This window comes from Melospiza melodia, chromosome 3 (assembly GCF_035770615.1).
Source record: "Melospiza melodia melodia isolate bMelMel2 chromosome 3, bMelMel2.pri, whole genome shotgun sequence".
In the NCBI taxonomy this organism is placed as follows: Eukaryota; Metazoa; Chordata; class Aves; order Passeriformes; family Passerellidae; genus Melospiza; species Melospiza melodia.
In genome coordinates this window covers 29,189,181-29,217,040 of record NC_086196.1, presented here as the reverse complement: position 1 = coordinate 29,217,040, position 27,860 = coordinate 29,189,181, and the positions used below count along the sequence as shown (strand labels likewise).

Below are 27,860 nucleotides of genomic sequence, written 5' to 3'. Positions count from 1 at the left end.
TGAGAGGAAAGCATACAAATTATTATATGAAATCATAGAGCTGAGATAGAAGAATAATCTTAGTTCATCCTAAAGATATGGCACACAATTCCAACAGAAATTTAAACATCATTTGTTGATTTTGTGTTCGGGACCATTGTTCGGAGGAGATATTATTTCAATCTAAGGCTAGACCTCATATTTTTCTTATAACACTTCTAACTCAGCAAATTAGAATCTAAGAAGATTATTTAAGCTTTAAATTAAACAAGTCTTTTAAAAAATTATTGAGAAAAACATGATAAATTGACTTTCAGTGTACAAGATGCATATGAGCTTGTCATGTATCATAAATACAATCAATTGCAGCAAAATTTCTGATCTAAGAACATTAGGAGATACAGCAAATGTAGTCAAGTAAACTAACAGTGCAACTGTGGGTTGCCTTGAAACATCAGATCCCTGAACTTTGCTTCACTTTTAGAGGGATATTTGGTAAAATGTTTTTTTCCCAACCCAGCTTTTCTTCAGTTTCTTTGATTCTTTCATATCTTTCTTGGCATTATGACCTATGCACAGCTCAGATAGGAAAGTATACACATTATTTTGATAAACACTCAGTGCTACACAGATCCTTTCCCAGCACTTTTCAGAAAAAGTAAAAATAGCAGGTTGTTTGAAAGGATGATAGCTCAAAAAACTATAAGAAGGTAAGAAAGGTCAACAGTGAGGGGGAATAAAGAGCTGATACTTCAAATGGGGTGGGAATACATCCAGATGTCAAGATGGCAGTCCATGGCACTAGCAATGAAAGGCACGGTAGCTTCCACACTGAGGCAGAAGAGCCATGTGACTTTCACTGGAGCAGCCCAACTTGCCATGAAAATCTGAGCACGGCTGAGCCAAGAACCCTTGCCAGTGCCCCCAGCGCTGCCACATCAGAGAGACTGTGATGACAGTTTTATGACAGGAGACAACAGCATGACAAACTGATAAATGTGCTTGGAAAAGGTTTGGGTTTTTAAGCGACCAGACTGAATTATTCCAAATTCTGGAAGTTATAATGAAAATTGAATGGGTTTCTCCTGCTCTCCAATTTCATTTCAAAGTGCCAGAAAGAGTGCATACTCCACCAGGTACGTGGAAATAAGTACTAAAACATCCAGTAGGAAAATAATGTCATTTTCTAATTGCTGCTGTTTGAAAATCAGCAAGATAATTTTGTGGCCATTGAAAAATCTTGTATCTATGTAAGGTAAAGTTCAAGCTTATATTGCATACTTGAATTAAATTAGAATATTCTGCTGGCCTAATTGCTTGGGTATTTCACCATTATATTTCTGTCCAAGCACAAATGTATTCTGTGCAAAGAAAAAATTAAAGAAAAAGGAAAAAAAGAAGATATTTCAAAGAATAAAAACAAGCCAAGGCAAAGTCCTGGAAAAATTATAAAAGAATGAAAATTACCCATGGTAATTTACAGCAATATCCAATTTTTTTTTTTCATGTATCACAGTAGAGGTTCACTGGATGTTGCTGTTCAACATTTCTTTTTGCCTTCATCACCCAGCCCATATTTGTGCTTTATTATTGAATATCATCCAAATTCAGCTGTTTGTTGGATTTTCTTAGGCTAGCTGACTTACTGTAGCTTCTGAGTGCATCTTAAGCATGGATTACCTTCCTAAAGCACTGGCTGGGCAGGATAATAGTTATTAGTCCCATGTTAGAGATGAGAAATTTCCACCACAAATGAGTCTGGGGTGCTGAAGGCAAGCACGTTATTCATTACCAGTGCCAGAAAACCATGTTGTGCACTAATAAGGAGATGCTCACTTTGATCACGCAATTAAGGACTGTGGCATAACTCAAAAACACAGGTGGCTAAATAAAGGTCACAGAGGCAGCGTCAGTTTTGGGAGTTTCTCGGTCTCGGATGCCCCATTTGCAGCTGTAATAGATTCTTGTTCCAGTGCTTGAAAAAGTGCATGTGTAAGCATTTTCTCAGCTGAATTTGCACTGTGGATAGTGGGTGTTATTGCAGTCAAGTAGCCACAGTTAATAATGTGTGATGAGCAGTGTCTTCCACATGAGCTGATAATAGCTCCCAGGTGAGCTTGCTGTTAATACATAGGTATAAATACTTCTATGCTTTTTAAAGGACACATTGAAAACAAAAAGAGTCCCAAAACCACTGTTACACAGAGCTGTTGATCAACATGTGAGCCATTAGAGACTCTCAGCCTCTCAAAACAAAACTGTGCCAATCAAGGCAACAAAACGACAGAAGGCAACAGCCCACCACCCATGATTATATGGACTAGAGGCTTCTGTGCTCTGCCCTCCCCTCTTTCCCCAAACTGAATGATGGTTTCCTGCCTCTTGCCCTCACCATTGGCATGAAGAAAAATGCTCCTCTTTGCTCTCCCTTCTGCAAAGGTGCCAGTTGCCTGAGCCAGGAGAGGCATGGGTTGAGTAAGGGCCTGAGCAGCCCGCAGGGTTCATCCCTTTGTTCAGCAGAAGCAAAGCCTGCTCCCTCAGCACCGTGGCTCAGTTGCAGGCTGGATGGCTGCATTCTGGCTCTCCTGCCTAGAGTTTGTTGCCATCCCCTGATTTGAAATCACTGCCCATTCTAACAAATCCAGCTGAATTTGTAATGTGGACAAGAGACAGCCTGAAATGATGCCCTGTGGCATCTCCTCCCTCTTTCTTTCTATGTTAAATGTCACACTGACTTTGCAAGAAAGAAATACTAGAACATATTTATGTTCAAAACAAAAATAAACCTCTTATTTTTTTGTTTTGTTTTGTTTGCTTTTAGTTCTATAGATTTAGATGATCAGAAAGACTGAGTAGCTTTAATGGTAAAAATAATAAATAGATTTGGGAAAAACTTTAGTTTGAAGTGTTTAAATGTATCCTGTTTATAAATGTGGTTAAATATCAACGTTCTGTAATGGAAACCACTGGACAACTTTACATATAAACACTTATTGCTAAACCTGACTATCACTCTGGAAATCATTAAATAGATACAGTAATTTATTTTTCCCCAGCCTTGTTCAGAACATGCTGAACAAATGCACTGCTGGGACTTCAGTAATATTTAGGTGATATGTCCCCTTTCATTGATGATACTTAAAAGAAACAGTCTCATCAAAAAGATCTGCTGTCCTTTTCTACAAGAAATTTCAATAAGTTGCCCAAATCTTGCTGCTCTTTTCTGTTCATCTCTCCACGTTGTTAAATATTCCTTTGCCCTTATTTCTACTTTAAATGTATCCCGTAGTATTAGTCATAGAGAGAACAAACAGGAGAACTTCCAAAGCAAAGAGGGTAAGGCAGATAGAAGTATTAATACTGCAAAGGGATATAATGTCTCAAAACAGAAAGAAGCATGTGAAAGGTTAAGTAAATAAGATAATGTTCAAATATATAAGCCACAAGAGGTTATTGGAGAGTATGATTGCATTTTAAAGAATAAAAGCATAAAAAGTGTAATTTTACTGTCAGAAGAAAAAGATAATTCTAAAATGTAGACAGGATCTATGTCTCATGTAAGCACTGGGGAACAAAAGCCAGAAAGATAACTATAAAACTACAAAACTCTAAGGGGTAAAAAGAAAGAAAAAACAAGATAAAAAGAATTGTTAGAGTACCACTATCAGGTCAGTAGTGATCAGCTCAAAATTAGACCAAAAGGATTAAGAAAACTTCCATAGCAGCTGGATTCTGTCCCAGAACACTAATGAAATGGCAAGAAATCTAAAAGAACAGAGAGGTTATGTTTACAATCTCAGCTGCAGGACTACCCTTCCAATAAAAATGCAGTGAAATCATCAGCAAAGAAGTTTGGCATTAAAATGAAAAGAAAGAAATCTAGAACAACCATAGACTTGTCACATACATCTAGTTATAAAATTAGAAACCTCTCCCCTACCAGACAGAACTGGTCCAAAGGAATCAGAAAGTCTTGGCTGAGCAGTATAAATATGGACTCATCTGGAAACTTACGTAAATGCTCATTGTATTAACTGATATTTTTAGCAGATGCAGACCTAGAAAGAGGAAAATACTTAGAAATCTCTGTCCTTTCCCGTTACTAAACACTTTCTTGTCTCACCCAACCTCAGATCGCACTTGCCTGCAGGAGCACAGACGGGGAGAAAAGGATAATTAGAGCAGCCTGGTACTCTCTGAACTCTCACACTTGCAGTGTCTTTGGCTGAATTAATTCTGTAGCCACTTTGTCTACTCCCAGTTTAAGTGAGAACCTGCTGCCGTGGTGACATTCCCATGGCACTCATTTTGGAACAAAACTCCGCAGAAAGCAGATGAAGCAGCATAAGAGGCTGCTGTGTAGCCTCAAATTTTAACTTACGTTCCCTATTTTCCCCTGCACTGCTCTAAGTGTGTTGAAGATTTTGCCTACTGAACATGTATTAGGAAGCAATGAAGTGGATCTTTTCCTAGTCATCCCATGGGATATACTTGCAGAACATTCAAACTAATAGATGGCAAGTCTTAGAGAAGGTGTCAAGTGCAGATTGCAGATGTGATCCCCTAACTTTCAATGAAAAGAGTACTGATCTGTACAATTGTTTTGATTCAGCAGGGATTTCTGTCTTAATATCTTATTTTGCTGTGGAAAATAAATGACTGCTATATATATAAATCTGCAGAAATTAGGCCTTGTAAAGCCTCCAGTGCAACATTTCTATTGATGAAACAAAGACATGGGAACATTTACCTAAACAGAGAAAAGTTCTGAATCTTTAACTTAAAGATGCATGTTGGTCCTCTAAATTCTTGTTTCTGGCATGAATTGCAGTGCTATGAATTCTTCCTCAAAATAATATGTAGCCAGCATGTATAAATCACTGATATGACAGATCAAATGAGAAGATCTGTTTGGTGTGGCGAGCTCCTTTCCATATGTTTTTTGACACCCAACCTTGTGGATAAAATGTAGCAATAAATAAATTGCAGGAATTAAATGGAAAGAGAAAACATGTTGTCCAGCAATTCTGAAAATTTTTATATAATTAGTTTGCTACCTTTGTTTTTCACATGTTAGAAAGCAATTAAGAAATGGATGCTAAAGTGGATAGGTAAAGTATAGAATTATGGCTAATTTTCTTATTTCATATTAATTCTAAAAAGAAGACAAGGCTTGGGTTCATTTAGTTCCACAACTGGAAGACACCAAGACCATAAGCTACATAGTTATATTTTGAAAACTTTATCACAAGGGTTGTGGCATTTTCATAGATTAACACTTATTAAAGAACAGCTTTATGAAGACCAACCTTGATTATATAAATATATATATATATAAATGCTGTTTCATTACGATGCTATCCTCCTTTCCATTAATGTGAGTTAAGAAAAAAGTATTAAAAAATTATACATACAAAGCTCCTAGTTCATTGTTATTTATAAGGATATTTTTGGTTTAGTTCAGTTTCATTTTAAATGATATGACAAAAACAGTGCAAATATAAAGAGCAAGGACTCCAAACATCACCTGTGCAGACATGACATTCAAATATCAGCCTAACACCTTTTCCTTCCAACACTGAGTTTACAACTGGTTTTTAATTTTTTTATTCTGTTGTCAGACATGATGTTGAAATATTTTTTAGTTTATTTTTAGCTTTTCTGTACTCCAAGAATAATTTTACACTTGTCAATTGCTTCTGGCATATTTAGAGATTTCCCAGCAGCATGAGATTTCCTGCTTTGTGTTGCTTCCTAAGAAAGATCAGGTAAGCAGTCTTCAATGTTCTCACTGTCTTAGTAACTACTTATTTTCATTTTTATTTTTTTTTATTCCCAGAATGATGCCTTCTTATTTTCTTCTTGTAATTTCCTTATCAAAAATCCCAACAACTGCCTCCCCCAAAAGCGTACAGTTCTACCTTAAAACTTCTGTTTCTTTGTGACAAAGTATATGAGAAGCTTTGTCTCATTTTCAAGCACAAGAATCAGAAAAAAAATGTTGCCGTATTTTTAAAGAGCCTCCATAAATTAAAAAAAAAAAAAAAAAAAAAAAGCAAGCAACCAAACAACAACCTCAGCATCATCTTATTATGATTCTTGGCAGGAATTCTTCAAGCCTTTTCTAAAGACAGCGAAGGTTCAAATTATGATGATGGTTTCTACCTTCATAGCAGAACCCTTGTGTTTCTCACCACCCACACAAGCATTCATTTGTTTTGTTTAATTTCTTGTCACCCGGTATTTTTCCTTTTGCCACCCAAATGTATTAATGATAAAGCCTGACTCACAGTTCACTGGTTTCAAGGGCTAAAAATCAGAGACACAATGCTGCAATTTATGGTGACTTCTCTGCAAAGTTCTCATTTCTTAATGACCCATAGTGGGCTTGCTGTGGCACTGTTTACTTGTGTTTACACACACACTCTCTCTCTGTGCCATACATCACTGCTGAATGTCCATTTGTGTTTACCCTTCAGCAAACTCCACACAGTGCAAAATTTAACAGTACATTTTTCTATGTGATAAGAAAAGTGGAAAACATATTAAGCTAGCACTGAAAAGATTTACACAGCATGCTCAGGAATTTCACACTGGATCCAAAATGTAGGTCCAAGCCTTAACAGATTTAAAGAGGACAAATCAAAGATTTCCTAAACATTTCTGTTCTATGACAGGGTCAAACAGCTTTAGTTAACAGCAATAAATGTAGGAATTCTGGAGTCATCATCAGGTAATATCTATTGCATGGGCAAAGATCCCCTACACTCTTTGTTATCGAATGCTTTAAACTAGCATGATAAATTTAATCCTCACTTGAAAATACATGTAAATATAAATTATTAACTTCAAGCAAAGTCCATTGGAATCATCGGAACTTAAGTACTCACTAAGCATGCGATAGCTGGCAGATAAATGCAAATGATAAATGTTATGCTATTGAATAAGGAACTTTGGGTTTTGGTTTTATTAAATTCAGTGGCTGTCTAACAGACACTACATACCAAAACTTAATTATTTTACCAGTATTTGTAATGATGTTATGAAACCTCCTCTATTAAAAAAAATAGAATAAGAAGCAAACAGAAAAGAAAAAACAAGAACAAAGAAAAATATATATTAAAAACCTTCCTAAAGCAGCAGATTATGCTGGAAGAAAGATGTTATGCTTCTATCTATATATTTCTTTTTCAGAAATATGACCTAATTTTCTCAGTTTTAAAATGCTGATAATGTGAAATATTTGTGAAGCACTTAGCAACTACAGTATGGAGTGCCGTAAAAATACCTGTTTTGATCAGATTATATGTGGCAGACAGGCCAAAGATTCTGTCATGGAAAATTTACATATATTACTATTGGAACTAATCCACTCTTCCACCTATTGGCCTAGGATGAGCTACCTGTCAGGTTATAATGCAGATTCTAACACAGATGTCAATTACAGTATTCTCGTGGCTGTTCAGAGTATAAAAAAACATGACTTAGTTTTTTAATGCTATCAAGTTGCCTCTTTCCATGATAATTAAATTCATGTAACAAAAATAAAAAGCAAGTCCTGAACTAAATTCTGCACCTGAAATACCATGAGATTTTTGAAAGGGAAGAAGGTGTTGACAAAATAGATACTGGTTATTTTCAGGCTCTAAAACAAGTACTCCTCCGGTTATGCTGCTAATTTGGTGGTGGTGTTGTTATTTCTTTTCATTTACCATGGGGAAAAAAATCCCTTCTTATCAGCATTACTTTTAGCCCTTAACAACAAATTCCTAGCTAGTACATTCAGTTAAGTTCCACTGAAAGCAATAGCTTCCCATGTATTTACACCAGGGCTATAATCCAGACAAGGATTTTAAATCCTCGTGTCTGCTGGCCTGCGATAACTGTGTCATCTCTTTGTGACATCCTGTATGATAGAGGCTAGACATTTAATAATGTCTGTGGCATCTAACATGTCATCTTGTTAGAAAAGGAGACAAAGCTGTAAAGACCCTTATCTGCAAGCTTTTATTTTTAAGATAATCAATAAACTCTTCCATAATAATTGTACCCCTGCAGGCTTCAAACAGCAGACACTGGACAGAGTCACAGTGATCCCTCTCTGTTCCCCAGGCAAATGAGGTAAAACTTCAGAGGGACTCTCCTGCCTTTACAATCACGGAAAGAAGCCAGACAGGGAATATCAGACTCTCAGACCTTTCTACAGTTATGACTAGAATCCCCTGTGCTGAGCCTCTGCGTGCCAATGCTTTTCTCTTCTGTTCCAGCAGCATCTTTCAGCATGCTGAGAGTGTGCATGGGGTGACGCTCCCCCTTGCAGAGTCCCCAGGGAATTAGACAGTCACAGGAAACCATAACAAAAATCCAGTCTCACCTAGCGCATGGTCATGAGGTGTTAGGATCTAAATGGGGGATCCCTTTGCAAAATGGCAGCCTGGTATACAGCTGCCATAAAACACAGGTGTCTCCTCATTCAGGTTTACTCTTGCCTTTCTCTCTGTGACTGCTACGTTCTCTCACTTTTAACTTCTCTCTCCCAGTGACTGTCTTATCCCTCCATTGCTACATTTATACACTGCTTAGCACAACAGAGCATCTTCTTGGTTAGTGCTTAGAATTTACTGCAACAAAAGTGATTAATAATGACATTAACAGGAGCAACTTTACAGACCGTGCATTTTACTGTGTGATAATTCAAATCCCAGCATTCTGACAAGAAGGCTTAGTTAAACTAAAAGGTGTGAAATTAGTCTGCAATTTTCCATAGAATGTATAATTTATTACTCATATAAGTAGGTGATGATGCTCAGAAATGCCTTTTCAAAAAGAAAATGCTCAGAAACAAAATTTTGTATGCTGGACATTTTTACATCACAATTAATCAAAAGGTACTTTTGTAAATATATTCAACATACTCATATAAGACAATTTCTTCATATGTTGGCTGCTAGATACCAAACTTAACAGTAATACTTTATTTCTCTCTGTAGTTTTGGTGAAGATAGTACCTAGTTCTGTTGTTCAGATTGTTTCAGAACTCATAGGAACAATCAATACAGTGAATTAAGAATATTCCACATGAATGTAGGATTTGCTTTCAACTTCAATTAATATTGAAATGTACAGGATTATAATAATCAGATTGTTTTGTCCCTCAGTTTTGAAGTTTCATGCTTATTAAAGTAATTTAAAGGAATATTCCCAGGAAGGAAAGGCATGCAGAGCAATATAAATTATTTCATATGTTGCATAAATATTATCAAAAGGGTTTTTGCAAGATTGACCAGATATATTTGTTTAGTAAGATATCTTCAGAATCCCTGCTACAAGTGCACATCCTCCATATATCTGAAATGCAAAGTTATCATTCTGTTTATGAGGGTTAGAAAACTCAGTAGGCAAAAAATCCTCTCACATTGTAGATTTGCATTTAAATTTGATTTTATTTAAAAAGAGAAGTTGTTTTTTCTGTTCTGTGTTAGTTTTATAATAAATTCCAGCAGAAATTGTCTTTTCAGTCAATCATATTGTGGATCAGAATTTATAACCACAATTATCCAAACATCCTAACACTTATCTTCAAACCTAAGTAATTCTGCTAAGTTCAGTGTTTTGCTGATAAATAGAAAGTTAAAAGGTGCATGTAGGTGTATGTAGGATTGATTACTTAGCTGTCTGAATATCTTTGTTCAGTTCAGCAAGCATCTCATGACTCTACACAGCTGTCTATTCATAGAAAATTAAAGAACAGGTAGTTCTACTGCAGGTAGAAGTGAAATTAAAAACTTCTAGTTAGATCTTGTATTAGCATCAACACTAACCGTTTTTTACTTTTAACATTCTTAGTAGCTTGTTACAATACTCGTGATACTTGCTAAAGGCTGTGGAAACTAGTAAAATAGTGATATTCTGTACACATTTTATTCTTCCAAGTAAAAGAAAGGAACTTTTAAATAAAAAGGTAGAAGTTAATATTCAAGTAATGCCTGGCATTTTGAGGACTGCAATTTTTACTAGAATCAAATAATATGTGAGGTCACATATAATTTAGTTATAGCAAAATTCTTCTCATTTGGTAAAAGCAGAGGCCAAATTTTGGATAAGTGTTTATTCTGGAAGGACATGCAGAGATAGAAAACTTAGAATTGGAGAAGCATTTTAATATAAGTAGCTAGCCAAACTGCAGCTATTTATCACTAAAGATGTTGTTCCCTGGATTAGTGAAAGGAAAGAAAGAGAATTTCAATTACAAGTGTTATCTGTTATGTACATTTAAAGCTTTCAATTTTCACTGGTGACAACCACAGTATACACAAAACTATTGACTAAAAGCCTTTCATAAGGAGTGGATTAATAGCATTTCTCCTTCTTGTAGGTATAAATATTTCATCTGTAGCTCAGGAAGACTTCAAATAGTTAAACTGTTAACAATGTCGTTCTCCATTCTCTTACCACGCTACTTCTCACAGAAGCTTTACAGCAGGGAAGCCTTAGACAGGTGAGAATCAGATTTCGCTGCAACACAGCACAATCATTAAATGCTTTTCCAAATGTCCCCTTGTCATGTGTTTTCTTGGGTTTGGTAATTAGAGGTATAACTGGAAGCAGTGCACTCTAGCTTCAAAGGGAGACATAGTAAGACAGAACTCAGCATGGCTCTCGTATCAGAGACACACGGAATCATGTGGGACAAAACCTCCAAGATCACTGAGTACAACCTTTGACTGGCCACCATTTTGTCAACTAGACCATAGTACAACGTACCACTCTCAGTTGTTTCTTGAATGCCTCCAGGGATAGTGACTCCACGACCTCCCTGGGCAGTCTATTCCAATGTTTAACAACCCTTTCAGTGAAGGAATCCCTCCTGACATCCTACTTTAACCATCCCCTGGTGCAGTTTGTGGCCACGTCCTCTTGTCATGTCACTAATTTTCTGGAAGAAAATATCAACGCCCACCTTGCTACAACCTCCTTTAGGCAGCTGTAGAGAGCAACAAGGTCACCCCTGAGCTTCCTTTTCTCCAGGATGAACAACCCCAGTTCTCCCAGCTGCTCCTCATAAAACTTGTGATCCAGACCCTTCATCAGCTCCATTGCCCTTCTCTGGACACACTTTGACACCTCAATGTCTTCCTTGAAGTATGGGCCTCAAACTGGACATGGTACTGGAGGTGTGGCCTCTCCTGGGCTGAGTGCAGAGAATCAATCACTTCCCTGGTGCTGCTGGCCACACCTTTCTTGAAACAAGCCAGGATGTCACTGGTCTTCTTGGCAAATCTCTTATCCAGATCTTATCAAGGTCTTTACTCATCCTGCCACAATCCTGTCCTTAAAAATATGGGAGTAACCCTCTTTTCACAAGAATTGGTGCAAACCTCAACCACTTTGAATAATTTGAAAAGCATTTTTACTTTTGGTATAAAAGATAAATAAAAAAGTAATGTGATTTCCTGTCTATGCTATACTGATCAGCAAACAAGTCCTAACAGGCAGTAGATCTTTGAAGAATATAAATAAATATATTCCACTAAGTCATTAATTTTCATATATAAGTTCTCAAAAAAGAATCCATTGATAAGTGTAAATGCTTTCTAATAAGTGAGAAGAAATAGTTCCAAGTATCAGTGAAATGAAATAGCAAACTATGCACAGGCATATTAATGAATATTTCTGGCTGTCTTAACACAGTTGTCATTGACATTCAGCACTCAGCACTCACCATGCAGCTTCAAATAGATTACATAAAAATGATGGAGAGATAGATGATAGATTATTTATTGAGAGTCAAGCCCTACAGAAAGAGGGCTAACATTTCTCTGATTTTTGTACTCCCTCAGGATAAAGGTTACACTGTGAAGAAATGGAAACTGTCCTCCCATTCAAGTAACAGCAGGATCTAACTGCGACCAACTTGATAGATTTAAATGAAATTAGAAGCAACAAATGTTACAGTTACTTAGTCCAAAACCTCACTCAAAAATCCACTCAAACTTGCAAACAATTCCCCACAGGATACTTAACACCAAAGCTGCCCTGCTGCGCCCAGAAAAAGAAAAAGAACAAAAACAACCCTTTCCAATTAGGCAAAATGAGATCTCACATTTGAGGTTTGTTTTCAAAATGTATTGAAGAAAAGAAAAACCAACCCAACAAACTAAACCCAAAAAGTGTAAAAAGTAACTAAACAGAAGTCATCAAGAAATTTGCCTTATAATACAGCATTAGCCCAGGATGTGTAGGAGCAATTCAAAGCCTACAGAGCCTAAGATCTTTTTCCCTCATATCTCAGCTGAACACTCATTATTGTATTGATTAATTCTACTTTCCCCTACTAGCCTCCCCACACAGGTAGAGTTGAATTATCTTGGTAGAAAGTAATTCATTGTCAAAACAAATATGTTACCATGCGAAATTTAAATTGTAATAAAAGTAGGCTTCAAGCAATAACAAAACCAAATGAAAAATGCTGGTGAATGAGAACTATTTTGCTTCTGTCATGAGGTAAACTCATGGTTCAATTAGCAAACAAATGCAGCTTGAAGCATTCCTATCTCCAACCAGATTTCAGAGAGAGACTGATGAAAGCAAATCCTAACCATTAACACCAATACGTGCCATTTTCTGTGAAAATGTATCTGCTACAGGTAATAAAAGCCAATTGCAGCATTTGTTGGGCTAAACCTGTATATTTGCTAGATGTCAAAGCTGATATGGGATATCTGAAAAGAATATACACATAATGAAACAGCACAAAGCACCTACACGTACTGAAATAATTTGCCATTCAAATAGTGTCAAAATACTTAGGTACTATTAGGCAACTAATTTAAAAATACTGTCTGTCCAACATACTGTTCTCTAATGTACCCCAAGCTCCCTGGGAATATGTGACTGGAGCACTCTAGATTTCTGATCATAAGACAATATTTTGCAGCTCATCTCATCAGAATTCTTTTAATGACCTGAGGATTAAAACAATGTGAAACTCAAGGAGTCTAACACTTTGTCCAGAATATATAAGTCAAAATTCAGATGTGGAACTGAAGTCAGTTATGTTCAACATGTACAATATATATTTGAACCGGACTCAGAGGAAATTAGTGGGGAATAAGCCAGTCATAAGAAGTAGTAATTATGCCAAGGAGGCAGTCAAACAAACAAAAACCAAACCAAACAAAAAAGAACCCCAAACCACTCAAACAGAAAAATTGCTATCCCATTTGGTTTGTAGAGATAGGAAGGAAAACTTGAATTTCCAAAACACAACTGATGCTGAAAGATGATGAAAAACGACGATACTTTATCATAGGAACTTGTAAGAAAAGTTCAACAGAGACACAAAGGCCGATAAGAGGATTAAAAGAAATGAAAAAAGAGAATGCGCAAAAATTTCCCAGAGTTGAACTTTGAAATAATAATTTTTACAGATAGGTTAACTACAGCACAGGTCCATAGGCAGCAGAACAGTGTAGACTCCATTTTTGAGAATGGGAAGAGAATGGAGAATTTGCACCACAGCAAAGTCCAGGAGAGCAGAGATGACAGAATATCTCATTATTGCCTACATTAAGGAGCACAAGATCTAATACAGTGACCTAAGCTATTCAACAGTGAGGAGAGAACATCCATTAAATTTTGCAACTACTAAATGAAGGTTTTCTATAGAGAAACAGGGCCAGGAATAATACAGTGTAACTAAGTGCATATTCAATTTATTTGATTTTACTCTCAGGATCACTCTGGTGATACACACTCCTTTAAGGCAATAAAAAAAATGAAAAATCCTCATGTATTTCAATCCTCATGATTTTTAATGCCAGAACTTGGCAGTTCTGTTTCCCAGATGACAGAAAAGGATAAATCTGAGTCTCATCACCTCTCCTACTAGTGGAATGAAGACTAGTTTTATGAGAAAGGCAACATTGTATTTAAAATTCCCAGACATTGTCATGCATGAACATTCACAACACTTCCCTGACTTAACCAGAGCTTTTGAGTTTCTAGAGACTCACTGTGATGTGGTTTGTGCAGGAATCCTCCTACTATGCACATCTTTCACAGTACAATTGAGTGCAAATCACAGCATACAAGGATCAAAACTTTTTTATCTCATTCCATGGTCAGTGCCTGTTTCCAGGCCTTTTGTGACCATAAATAAAGCTGGCCATTTTTAGAATCTGTTATCCTAGAACTCAAATATCAAATGGTAAAAAATCAGTGTCAATAAAGTCGTCAAAGAGACTACTCACACAGAAAGAGCAATGTATTTTCGAAACAGACACATCACAAAAGGCTGCTTATTCACACCGTGTCTACATCTATGTGAATTTAACAATGACATCTTTATGAGAGAAAAGCTTTGTCAATCACCCTAAGACATTCAGACAAATGCATTAATATTGGTAGTAATTAAATTTATTATAAGGGTAAGTCTCTCAAGACAGAAATAGGATCTAATTTTGCCACAGAATTCAGAGTATCGGTAAGAAATAAAAAATTGGCTTAATAAGACAACCAAGAGGTGTAGGACCCAAAACCTTTGTACCATTTATGTCACTAAAAATATTTCAAATCTATGAATAGGTATTTCAAAAAGACTAAAGACAGGAGAATGCTTCTTGTTTCACAGAAAGTAGAAGCAGTACCTAGGTAAAACAAAACTCATAAATAAAGTCAGTGACGGGCTTGTTTCAACATTAAATTTCAAGCAGGAATTGGCTATTCAGGGAGATGCAAAATTAAATATGTAGAGTGCTCAGAGCCATAGGCTATGAATAACTTTTTTGTTTTTACTCACAACAGAAACATTTTGAAGATTACTTTAGATCTAAACTAAAAAAGTCAAACTGATTAACACTGAGCTGATAAAATAAATTATGCCAATTTAAAATTCATTATTTTGTTATGAAATTTATCACCTATTCAAACAATTTAGCAAAGGACACATGCTTGTTTATGCATTACTTACGTTATGCTATCCTTTAACAAAATTTTTATCCAAGGAACAACATATATGCCCTTCCAAAAGATGGTGATTTAATAAACATAAAAACTTCTGTAGATATTTCTAATGAGTTCTGCCTTTTTTCTAGTTGGACAGTAAACCCACCAGCTAAATGTTTGATTTTGTGAGCCATAAATGAAAGGAAAAACATTCACTAGTTTCAGAGTACAATCAGCACAGAATCTTTAACTGGCCTACTAGCTGATAAAAAAACAACACGAAACCCAAAATTATTTATGTCTTGTTCACCCAAAATTGATACTGAAATCAATGAAAACAGCTGCAGAGCTTAATGTAATAAATAAATAAATAGAAATCTAACAAACAGGATGATTGAAAATGGTTAAGAAATTACAGCTAGGAATCAAACTGAGCAGCAGCACTATTGGTTGCTTGAACTGGTATAGGGGGAATCATACCATTTAATTGTAGAACTAAAATGTTACTTTACTACACTTGTATGGAAGAAAAATTTATATTGATATGCAAAATTCTGTCCTTAGAGGCATTTATAATTCAAATCTTACCTGCTGAGTTCATAGCACATAAAATGTTGCTTCACTATGATCTAACCAATATGACTGTATGTAGCATTAACTTCTATGCCTAATATACATAATAACCCATAAAACAAAATGCAAATAAATAGCGCCCTTGACAGCTAAATTATAGAGGTAGGGAGCATTGGAAATTTTGGAACATGCTTAATAGTGCATTTTACAACTCTACTCATTGTTTATCCTGCCTTCCAGTGTCATTCAGAAAATGCATCTCTATTGGTAATGTTCTCACAGCAACAGGCAAAACTTGAAAGAAGTACCATGCCCTGTTTCTTGTGGAGCTTTGGGAGCTGAAAACAACAATGAAAACAGCAAAAATTTTAAAAGGGAAGTACAGATGGAAAGAGAAAAACATCTCTGAAGTTCTGAAATGAAGATTTGTGACAAGATTTACAAATGATTTTTAAGTAGGTTCTTGTTCAGATGGGGGGAAAAAAGGCCACATTTAGAACATAACTGAAGAAAAGCATCTCCATCTTCTCTCAGAATTGAAAATGAGGATTTGTAAATGAATAGGGTAGTATAGCTTTGTGTAATTCTCAATGCATCTTTCTTGTAGCATAACCTCAGGGTGACAGTGAAGCTCACAAAAAAGAATCAGCCACATTTCTTAGAAAAAAAACCTCTTGGAAAAAATATGAGGGTGGACTCCAGGTACTGTCAGGTCATCCTGTGCAGAGATATAAGACAACTATCACTAAAGTCAGCTTCATCCAAATTACTAAGATTGCATAAATCTTAATCAGTTGGCCAGAAGAACTTGGTTTCAGTACAGTACTGGTAAGCAGGGCTGCTCAGACTTCATTTAATTTAAACCTAAATCTCCATTTTAGCTACATGCAGCAAAATGCCTTTTTAAATATACATGTAGAGATGAGCTACTGAATCAAGGTGAAAAGATTAGGGGGAGACATAGAAGTAGGGAAGGAGCTGGAATAGAAAGAAGAGCAGGAGCAGAGTTTTTGTTCTGTGGTGGTATTTCACAACAAGCCCAGAGCCAGTTAAAAAGAAGAGGCAGCACAACAGAGCAATGTGAGATTTGAGCAGATAGTTTGGACTAAAGGCAATGTTTCCTGTTTTTTCTAATGTATATTTCACTGTGCTATAAGATGTTAGTTAAAATGTATTAATCCCTTGGAAGAAGCACAACAAGGGATACCAGTAGCCATTGCAACAGCCACGGAGTCTTACAAAAGTTATCACAAAACCAGGTTCAGGCATCAGCAGCTTTTCCCTTGCTGAAAGAAGGTACCAGCTTTGTCTGGGACAGCTTTCTTCAGAGTAGCTGGTATGAAGCTATTTTTTGGGTTGGTGCTGAAAACAGTGTTTTTGATATAAAGATGTTTTTGCTGTTGCTGAGCAGAGCTTGCAGCCCCTCAAGGCCTTTTCTGCCTCTCACCCCAGCCCATCAGCAGGGAGCCTGGGAGTGCACAGCAAGCTGGGAGGGGACACAGCCAGGACAGCCAACCCCAAGTGACCCTGGCAGCAGCACTCCATGCCATATGACATCATGCTCAGTATATAAAGTGGGGGAAGAGGGGCATGTTTGGAGTGATGGCATTTGTCTTCCCAAATAATTTTTAGGCATGATGGACCCTTGCTTCTCTGGGAATGGCTGAGCTCCTCCCTGTCTGTGGGAACCAGCAAATGAATTAGCTGGCTTTGCTTGCATGTGCAGATTTTGTTTAATCTCTTAAACTATCTTCATCACAACCCATGTGTTTTCTCACTTTTACCCTTTCAATTCTCTTCCACATCCCAGCAGAGGGGAGTGATTTAATGGGGTACAGCTAACAGATGGGACAGAGAGATACTGTCCAAAGACTGGGTTTTTTTTCCTTTTTTGTTTTTTTTTTTTTATCCTCACATAAGTATTCCACACTGTTAGGTAGCTGTGATTCCAGTCTTTATTCCAAGACTTTATAGACAGTTTGCAGCACCCCTATGCTTGATGGATGCCTTGGGTAAAACACAGACTTGTAACCTGAGAAAAATGGATTCACATGATTATCTGTCACAGCCTTTCATCTGATAGTGAGAAAATGTCTCAGACCTTTAGTATTTCAGCTGCCACGTTTTAAAGCAGTGTGGGGGAATACTTCCCTACTCCAGCAGTGTGACACAAGGGCAGAGACATTAAAAGCTCTGAGGTGGACAGATATCTCCATGAATGCATGCTATGAACACATAAAAGATAACAAGATAGAGCTATAACCTTTTAGACAATCAAATGTCAGCATAATTGATATACAGCAAGTGGAAAAAAATACTAAATAAACAATGTGAAAATCCACAGTGACAAATACAGGTACAAGTCTGGGAAATACAAGGAAATCTGATTACGCTAGAAAAAGAGAAATATTCAGCACTGAACTACAGAGGTCATCTCAGAGCAGTGAAAACATTACTTTATCCTTGCTTTATTTTTAATTATATCTAACTGGCCAGGGCTATTGGGTGCTTAAGAGAATTTTAATGTTTTCCACTGCAGTTTAGGTAGAGGTAGCATACCCCATGGATTTCATCTCTAATCTCTTCCTTTACCTATCTGTTTAAAGACTTCATCAGCTAAATCATTCATTCTCCATGCTCTTTATAGTATTTCAATCTATTAGACATTATTTCAGACTATTAGATATTATTTTAACAGAACGGTTTGCTAGTTCTTCTAAAGAGAAAAAAAAAAGAAGAAACCGAAGCACAGACCCCACTGTAGAAAAAAATCCTTTTGTTATTACAGTGACATAACAGAGGATCTATTCTAAAGAAAAAAAACTAAATGCAGAGGAACTTCATGTTTTCAACTTGCCATGGTGATGTCTCTGGTTTGAATGCAAATAAAGTACAATATTCATTATACACTGTTTTCAGTTCTACATGGAACTTTACTTCTCAGTAGTGACTCCCTGGAAAACCTCTTCCTTTTCTGTGGAATGGGAGAGGGAGAGCCACTTTGAATGTCTACTTTTTAAATGTGAATACAATTCATTGAAAGAGAATAACAGTTCTAGGAAAGGATGAATATAGCTGAATTCTAGACCAGTCAAACCTGTCATGAGACTAATAAGTGTGGATTTAAATTAAAAGTATCAGTCACTGAACAGGTTCTGCATTAAATTTCCTGGGAACCAAAGCTGCACTTAATTATATGATGCAAATTATAATATTTCATCTTCTAATAATCAGCATTTTAATCACTTTAAAAAACAGTATTAGCTAAGTGTCTTTAAAAGGATTTTTTTTTTAATGGAAAACTTAAAAAAAACTCTGAAAATTAGTGAAAATCCATCTCAGTCTGAAGGAAAACAAAACTCCATGCAGAACTGTTCAAGTAAATTCTGTACTGGAGTCTTGTCCACAGTGTCTTTAATCATACTTTCTGAAAATATATCCAAATAATTTTCAGGAATCAGTGGCTCTAAGAATCAAATAGATTTCATGTTCAAATAAGGGAAAAGAGTATATTGTGGTTTTTAAAATGCCGGACTTTTAAAAAGCGTCTTGGAGTCTGGCCATTTCTCTTTTGCTCTTTAGAACTGTTTTCTGACAGCAGAGAACTTCAGAGAAAGTAATGTCCTACACAAAACTTAGAGAAATCAGAGACTAAAGAGCTCTTATATGGGGATCACTTCCTTTTTATGTCTTGACTAGTTCTCTGATCAGCAGGGGGTTGTGGTTTTTTTTTTCCATTGTGCTTTCCTAGGGCTGGCAGATTTACTGTCTGAGTACTCTTTAATCTTCAAAGAATATTTTACACTTTTTAAAGAAGAGCCATCCTTTACATAATTTCCTTTAGATTAATTATTTGTACCCTCAATACTTCCCACCTAAATAAGTCCCAGTGAAGAGAGCAGATGAAAGTAGTCAAACTTCACCCAGACAATTACAGGATAAAATACTCTATCCTAAATAATAAAAAAAGTTTAAAATCAAGGGCCAAAAAATGACAGAAAATGCAGAGAAATTTACTGTAGACTATCTTCTTTCATCAACTTCCATACAGTCAAGACAGATGCACTCTGTATAATATTATACTGGAAGTGATTCTTGAACATATTTATTCAAGGCTTAGCTGAATCTCCAGGACTTAAGAATTTGAAATCCATAGAGATTTCTTACAAGGTATCAAAATACATCTAAAAGGAGAGGTCAAAAGCCCAGGGTCATCAAATCTTAGACCAATTTTCTGGACTGATTATCAGGTAAAAAACAGGATAATTTTTTTAAAACATGTATTTAATACTCCACCAATAAGCTAATGGATAAGCATTCAGAAAGAATTAATTTTTGATCACTGGAATAGTTAAGCTTTTGTTTTATCAAGTTCTGTACGTGTTAGCCATTAGACTCAAAATTTGGATTAGTGCTATGACACTGACCAGCCAGCTATTCAAAACTTCTATTCCCTTCACATTCTCATCTCTACCCTAAAGCAGGCTAGATTCAGTTACAAAAGTAAACTGCTGAGCTTGTCCTTTTAAGTATAAATTAAAGTATATTTGAATCCACAGCATACTAAAATCTAGTCTTTTAACACAACAGCAGCAAAAGCACTCTATTAAACAGCATACCTCCCTGTGAATCAAATCCCTTTCAGCATATGTTGTTCAAAGTCCAAAGGGCAATCTTCTACTTACATCCCTACTGATTTTTCACAGCATCTCCCAGACGTGAGCGAAATCCTCCAATAAAATAACAGTCAGCCAAGTTTACAAAGGTCATTTGTATAGAGGCAGCATCAGTAGTAAAAGGACAGACTATAAAAAGAATCCCAAACTCTACTCTTCCTTGGCATCCAAATTATCGCTAATCTTTTATGAGAATTTTTAGGAGAAAAAAGTTGCAATAATGTGCTCTTGTTCCTGGTATTTCTGAACATAGAAATATTTCAGAAAACACTGACAAGACTTGAGGAAGGACTACTGAAAAGGTGACCAGAATAAAGGACATTTTTAAGAAGAAGAGTTTTGACAAACATTTTTATTGAACAAACATATTAATGAGAAAGCATTCTTCAACCAAAATATTAAGTATGAATTCTGGAATGAAAAGAATGCTAACATATTGAATACTCATTATGGAAAATGCCAAGGAGAATTTATGCTGCTATTCACGGTATGGAAAGCATTTCAAGAAAATGCCCCAATGCAGAAACAAGTACATCATAAAATACCAGAACTTCATTAGCATCAATTTACCTGGTATAACAAAAATTAAACCATGAATGAAGCAAAGCTAATTCAGGGCTGATTCTCCAGCACCATTAGAGTCTTAATTCATGTTATGGAGTTTTACCAGCGTCCCAAGCATGTTTCTGCAAGGTTTACTAGTGCTCTTTTAAGTTTTCTAATTAAGTATGTATTTTTTCTTTGTCCTTATCCTCTTGGTCACACATTTTGCACTTCAAATTCTGTGCTGCGTTATAGTTTTAGCAACTTTATATCTCCATTTACTTCATCAGACACAATCTTTCACAGAAATGTTTATTATAGTTAATTATATCTACCAACTAGCTATACAAGTGCTTCTCCCTTGCTTTTTCTACTCTTTAATTTGGGAGTTTATAGGGATCCTAAAGCAATATTCTCTTCCTTCATCCCTGAAAGTGTTCAAAGAAAACATGTAAATATGGTGCCTGGGGAGATGGTTCAGTGGTGGGTTTGGCCATGCTAGGTTAATTGTTGAACTCAATGATAACGCAGGTCATTTCCAATCTTAATGATTCTCTCATTCATTGGTTTTTCATGAAGATGAGGATTAACAAAAAATGCTTTGTTTCTTGATAGTTCCTGAGATACAGTGACCACTAATATTTTAGACACTGTTAGTTGATGACTATCTATATTTCTGTTTTTAAAAACCTATCTGGTTTTCTTTCAGCTGAAGAAAAACTACTTACATACCTAATTTTTAATCAACAGCCCCAAGAATAAAGTGAATAAGCATTGAGGAACTAGTTTGTTAAAATTTCACCTTAACATTTGTTCTGTTTAGATGTAGGCAGAGCTTTCCATAATGGCCACTTTGGGGGTTGCCGTCACCTCCTCAATCTTGCATCATTTGTGTTTTCTGAATCTCTTTGATTTTTTTGATTGAAAATGTAATGGTAGTGTGCTTATGATACAGCCACTTGAAACTAATGGATGATGACCTTCTCTTATCCTTCCCAAGTGTAAGAACATCTTAATAAACATGCAGTTCTCAAATAAAAAGCTGTTCTGTCCTCCCTATTTAAGGCACATGTGAAGTTTAATTCCTGGAATTCTATGAAATCTGGGGAAATTACTATTCTGTCATCATTATATTTCATTGCTTATCCCTGAGATACCTCTCTTGTTTGTTTGGATTTAACTTTTTCATTGGGTAGGTGTATATTTGGATTACTCCTGACATTTTAGTAATTACTTTTCACTGACACAGATTTTCTTACTAAGATGGAAATATAACTGTGGTCACACACCTCCTGGTTGATCTGGCTTGTAAGTACTAAAATATAAATCACCTTGCATCACACTATTTTCTACCAGAGTGAAACAAATAAATCCTGAAATTTTTTATACTGAGAACAGCATGGATAATGAAAGATGTTTCATACAAGTAACATTTCCAGTTTTAGGTGGATTTACTTCAGTCCTGTTCAGTTTGCCTACTAGCTCACATTCAGCAAAGATTTTAGTAAATAGAGTGACAGAATATCCTAAAATTTAATAATTTGGTTGCTGGAATTGGTGATAGGTGCAGGAAATTGTTTTTTCAAGCCCATTTGTGCCAGAAATAGAAGTCTAAGGGGCCGGTCTTCTCTGAAATATAGTAGATATAAGAGCTAACTGTTTAGTTACTTACATTAAAATAAAATTATCAGAAATCTATGTGAGTAATAGAGATAATTTATCCATTAAATACATTGAAATACAGAAATTAATATATAGGTATGAACAACAAAGGGACAGAGACTAGACAGGGGTGTTTAATGCATTAATTTCCTCTGTCTTCAACATGGACGATGGGCCAAGAGGGTCTCAGTGCCCTGAGCTGGAGGACCATGACTGTGAGAATGATTAGCTCCCAGTTGATCCTGAACTTTTGTGGGATCTGCTGCTCCAGCTGGATCCCTACAAATCTTTGGGGCCTGATGAGATTAATCCAGATTCCTCCAAGAGATAGCTGATGACACCTCAGAGTCTCTCTGGATGATTTTTGAGTGGTCTTGGGAATCCACAGAGGTCGACTTCCAGTTGACTGGAAGCTAGCCAACATAGTTCCAGTTTTCAAAATGGCAAGGAGGACCCTGGAAACTACATGTCTGTCAGTCTCACTTTGGTGTCTGTTAAAATAATGGAAAATATTATTCTGGGAGATATTGAAAAATGCTTGGAGAACAACACAGTCATCAGTCATAGCCATCATGGCTTCATGAAGGGAAAATCCTGCTTATCAAACCTGATTTCCTTCTACAACAGGGTAACCCATCTCATTGATGTAGAAATGCAAGGAAATTCGGACTTGAGCAAAGATTTTGATACTGTCTCCCACAGCAACCTTCTGGACAAAGCATCAAGTTCACAGCTAGATAATTGTGTTATGTGATGGGTGAGCAACACCCTCATGGGTTGGGCACAAGGGATTATAGTGAATGGGGTGACATCAGGCTGGTGTCCTGTCCCTACTGGGGTTCCAAAGGGCTCCATCCTCACCTCTGTGCTCTTCAATATCTTCATTTATGACTTGGATGAAGGAGACAATGGAATACTAAGTTTGGCAAGGACACCAAACTGGGAGGAGCCATCAACTCAAGGGCAGAGAGGTCCTGCAGAGAGACTCTGACAAACTAGAGAGATGGGCAATCACCAGCCATATGAAATTTAACAAGGGCAAGTGCCAGATCCTGCACTTGGGATGGGGCAAGCCTGGTTGTGTGCACAGACTGGAGAAGGAGAGGCTGGAGAGCAGCCCCATGGAAAGGGACCTGGGGGTCCTGGTCAATGGCAAGTTGAACATGAGCCAGCAGAGCCCTGGCATCCAGGAGGGCCAAGCATGTCCTGGGGGGCATCAGGCACAGCATTGCAGCTGGGCAAGGGAGGGGATTGCTCTGCTCTGCTCTGCACTGGGGAGGCCTCACCTTATGTGCAGTTTTGGGCACCACAATATATAAGAGACATTGAGTTATTAAAGAAAATCCAAAAAAGTGATAGAAGGATGGGGAAGCATCTGGAGCGCCTTCTAAAGAGGAGTTGAGGTCACTTGGTTTGTTCAGCCTAGAAAAGAGGAACCTGAGGGGAGACCTCATTTTGATTTTCAGCATCCTTACAAGGGGAAGTAGAGGAATAGGCACTGATCTCTTCTCTCTGGTGATCTGTGACAGGACTAAGTGAAATGGCACACAGTTGAGACAGGGGAAGTTCAGGCTGGATATCAGAAAAAGGTTTTTCACCCACAGGGTGGTTGAACACTGAAAAAGGCTCCCCAGGGAAGTGGTCACAGCATCAGCCTGTCTGAGTTCAGGAAGCATTTGTACAATGCTCTCAGGCGCAGGGTGTGAATCTTGGAGTGTCTTGTGCAGGGCCAGAAATTGAACTCAATGATCCTGATGAGCTCATTCCAACTCAGCACATTCTATGGTTCTATGATTCTAAAAACAACAGAAAAAATTTTCCCATTCATTTTTATCCATGACAAACTACTGAATCAAGGAAGAAACTGAAGAATATTATTATGTGTGCTTGAACAAACTTGAACAAACAAGTCATCTTTCCAATGGCACAGCTTGAAACAGAAGCAGAATCTTGATTCACAGCCTCCTGTGACAGCCACCAGACAGAGTTACTACTAAAATGTTCAAGGTCATTTACTTAATTGTACTTATAATATTATTGGGCATTAGCTCAAAATGATTATGCAGAAAATTATTGCTTATGTTCCCAAATTATCATTTGCTCTGAAAACTTTTGTACAGCAGAGAAGTAATGTCTGTGTGCCTCCTTCTGTAAATAAATGTCTACATCTCAGCTGCAACACAGTAAGTACAATTAAGCAGAAGCACTGAATGTTTTCTCTCAGAATGGAAAAGTACTTCCTAAGAAAACCTTTTACAGAGAGCAGATTCAGGTAGGAGTCTGACTTCATAGACTTCAAAATTTTGTGTCTTGCAGGCTGACAAGAATGCAAAATAACCATTCTATTTAATTTCATTGTCCTTTTTGTTAAATGGTTTTACACATAATTTTTCCCCTAACCATTATAAAGAAAGCAGAAGTAAAACGAGGAAAAACTTGTTTACTGTGCAGATGAATGAGCAGTAGAACAAGTTGCTCAGAGGGGTTGCAGAGTCTCCCTTACTGGAGATATTAAAAAATCATCTGGATGCAATCCTGTGCCATGAGCTCTAGGAAGACCCTGCTTGGGCAGGGAAGTTGGATCAGATGATCCACTGTGGTCCCTTCCAACCTCACCCATTATGGGATTCTGTGAAAATATATTTTTTTACAATTTCTGTGCTGAGCTTGAGTACACACACTTTCTTATTATAAATAAAACCTTTATCTGGAAGATAAATCAAATTATGTCAATACGGTGTATTAATGCCAGAACTCACTTATTAAAAATGTTAAGCTTAAGAATCCCTTTATTATAACTGTTTTATCTGAAAATTGGTTCTCTTAACAAGATTTAGCAAAACAGTTGTCTGAAATGTTTTGTCCCCAAAAATCCTGGCCAAATCATTCACCATATGGAGACTGTCTTACTGTCTTTAAAATTCAGAAAGGTAACTCAGAGGCTTTACAATTTCCCATGGCATGATTACAGTCATTGGATAGTATCCTGGTATGTACATATGGGAGATGAACTGCTGCACTTTTTCATGTGCTACTTTAAACATTTTTTAAGAAAGGAAGATAATAAATTTCAATTTAAAACAGAAACATGCCAAACCTGAATTGGTAGAGTCAGGGCTACTTGTCATATAAGACATTAAGTAGATCCCACCAGGTGTGCTGAGCAATTGAACATATCTAGTCTTTAAAAAGACATAGATTAGCTCAGCTGTACTCTCTGGGGCCTAATGGTTTGGCAGACTGATGATGCTGCAAGAAGCACAGACAAAAGGTAATTGCCTCTTTCTCTTTTTTTTTTTTTTTCACATCTATAGTAGCAATTACATGTTAAGTAATGTACTACTAATAATCTATTCTTTTCTCACAGACTTAATGTGACCAGGTACAAGCTTGGAAGGGACCTTTAAAAACCCTTTAGTCCCCTGCCATTGGCATGGATATTTTTCTCTAGATTCGGTTTTTCAAAGTCCTATCCAACATGGCCTTGAACACTTCCAAGGATGGGACATACAAAAATTTTCTGATCTGTTCCAGTGTCTAGCCAGCCTCATTGTAAATATTTTCTTCCTTATGTTCAATCTAACCCTGCCTTCTTTCAGCTTGGGCCTATTGTTCCCTTTTCTGTCACTACAGGCCCTGGTGAAAAGACCTCCTCTGTCTATCTTATAAGTCCTCGTTATATATTGAAAGGCTACAATAATGTTTGCCCAGAGCTTTCCCTTCTCCAGACTGAACAATTCAAACTCTCTCAGCCTGCCTCCTGAGGACAGATCCTCTACCCCACTGACTGTTCTCATGGTCCTCCTCTGGACTTGCTCTAACGGGTTTATGTCTTTCTTTTACTGTGGGCCACAGAGCTCCTCTGTTGATTCAACTAAATAAAGGATGAAATTTTTATCATGGTCTTCTTATTCAAACAGTCTGTGATAACTGGCACATTCAGGTGTCTTTTATAAACTCCAAACAAGACAGTTGGATCTTAGATTGGTTCTATCCAAATCAATGAGATGATGCAGAGAGGCAAACTCACAAAGCCAGATGGGCTCCACAGTTGGGGTGAGCTCTAAGAAAGATGTGTGTGAAAATTAGTTAGAACAGTGTTGCACAACCACATCATTCAGAAACTCATGTGAACGCACTCACTTTATAAAGCTGGTGTTCTTCCCCATTCACAATTCACTTATCATAGTAGCAGGCCATTTAAATACAATTTTTTGTTTAGCTCAGTTATCCAATTTATGTCCATTATTCGTTTTATGCCACAGAATAATCTTGGGATGGAACATTTAACCCTTTTGGTTTAAGAGATGCTGGAATTTTGCATTTTTATTTTCAAGTTTCTTGTACTGGTCAAAGTACCAGAAAAGAAAGGAAACTCTAGTTCAAATGACTGCCAGTTTTGTAACTTGAAGGAAAACTAAATATTTAAGGCTTTCAACATACTCTTAAATGTTGATAGTAAATTTTTCGGAGCATATTAAATTGTGTGCATGCATAAAGGCATCGCATATGAGGATACAAATTTTCTGCATACAGGAGATCACAGAGACAGAAACACAGACACAAATGTTAATGTATTTCTCCCAGCATCACAGTAATGTAATATGGATGGTAGCACAGGGGTAAAAGCAAAATTTTTCTATATTCTGAGTGACTACTGGTGTATGAGGGAAGAGTTAAAAGAGAGACTTTGCAGAAGAGGGTACAGATTCAGTGGAGTTAACAGAGACAAGGGGTAAAGACTTTAAAATGAAAGAGAAAACTGAGAATAGGTTTAGATTAGATATTAGGAAATCCACGCCACTGTGAGGCTGGTGAGACACTAGAAAAAGTTTTCCAGAGAAGTTGTGGATTCCCCATTCTCAGAAGGGGCTCAAGAGCAGGTTGGAGTGGAGTTTAAAACAATCTGGCCTACTGAAAGGTGCCCCTGCCAGTCTGGAACCAGGTGATCTTTAAGCTTGCTTCCAATGCAAACCATTCTATCATTTTAAGATCCCCTTGTTTTCATCTGACATGAAAATATGGTTGTGTATGGGCAAAATTTTCAACTCCTGTCTCTCAAATGTATACAAGCTTCCCATGAATTAATAGACAATTGTGACAGTAATTAAAAATTGTTATGAAAATCTAACAAAAGGTATTCTGAATGATGATTTTCAGAGTTACTGTTATTTTCTCTTTGTAGAAGTACAAACGGCAAAAACCCCAAAAATCCAGAGTATGAAAAGAGAATTTAATTATTACTGCATTGTGCCAGAGAGTACAGACATACTAAGTCTGTGTATGAGGGGTAGCTGAATAAGGAAAGAAACGGATTAAAAATATTAATTGAGGTCCAAATCCTTATTTTCATACTGGAGCCCTCAGTCCATTATTTCTTACCATAACATCATACTTCAGGTTGGATTATAAATTCTAGGAGGAATGTACATAGCAGATAAGTACTTTAGCAATAGAAGTTAATAACAATAATGAGTAACT

The 27,860-nt window shown here is 36.7% G+C and overlaps 1 protein-coding gene across 2 annotated transcripts in view; it reads right to left on the bottom strand.

Annotated features, from left to right (window-relative positions):
* The window catches only part of NKAIN2 (sodium/potassium transporting ATPase interacting 2), a 511,787-nt gene that overhangs the window by 252,671 nt on the left and 231,256 nt on the right, over positions 1-27,860 (bottom strand). The gene's annotated exons all lie outside the window — the stretch shown is intronic.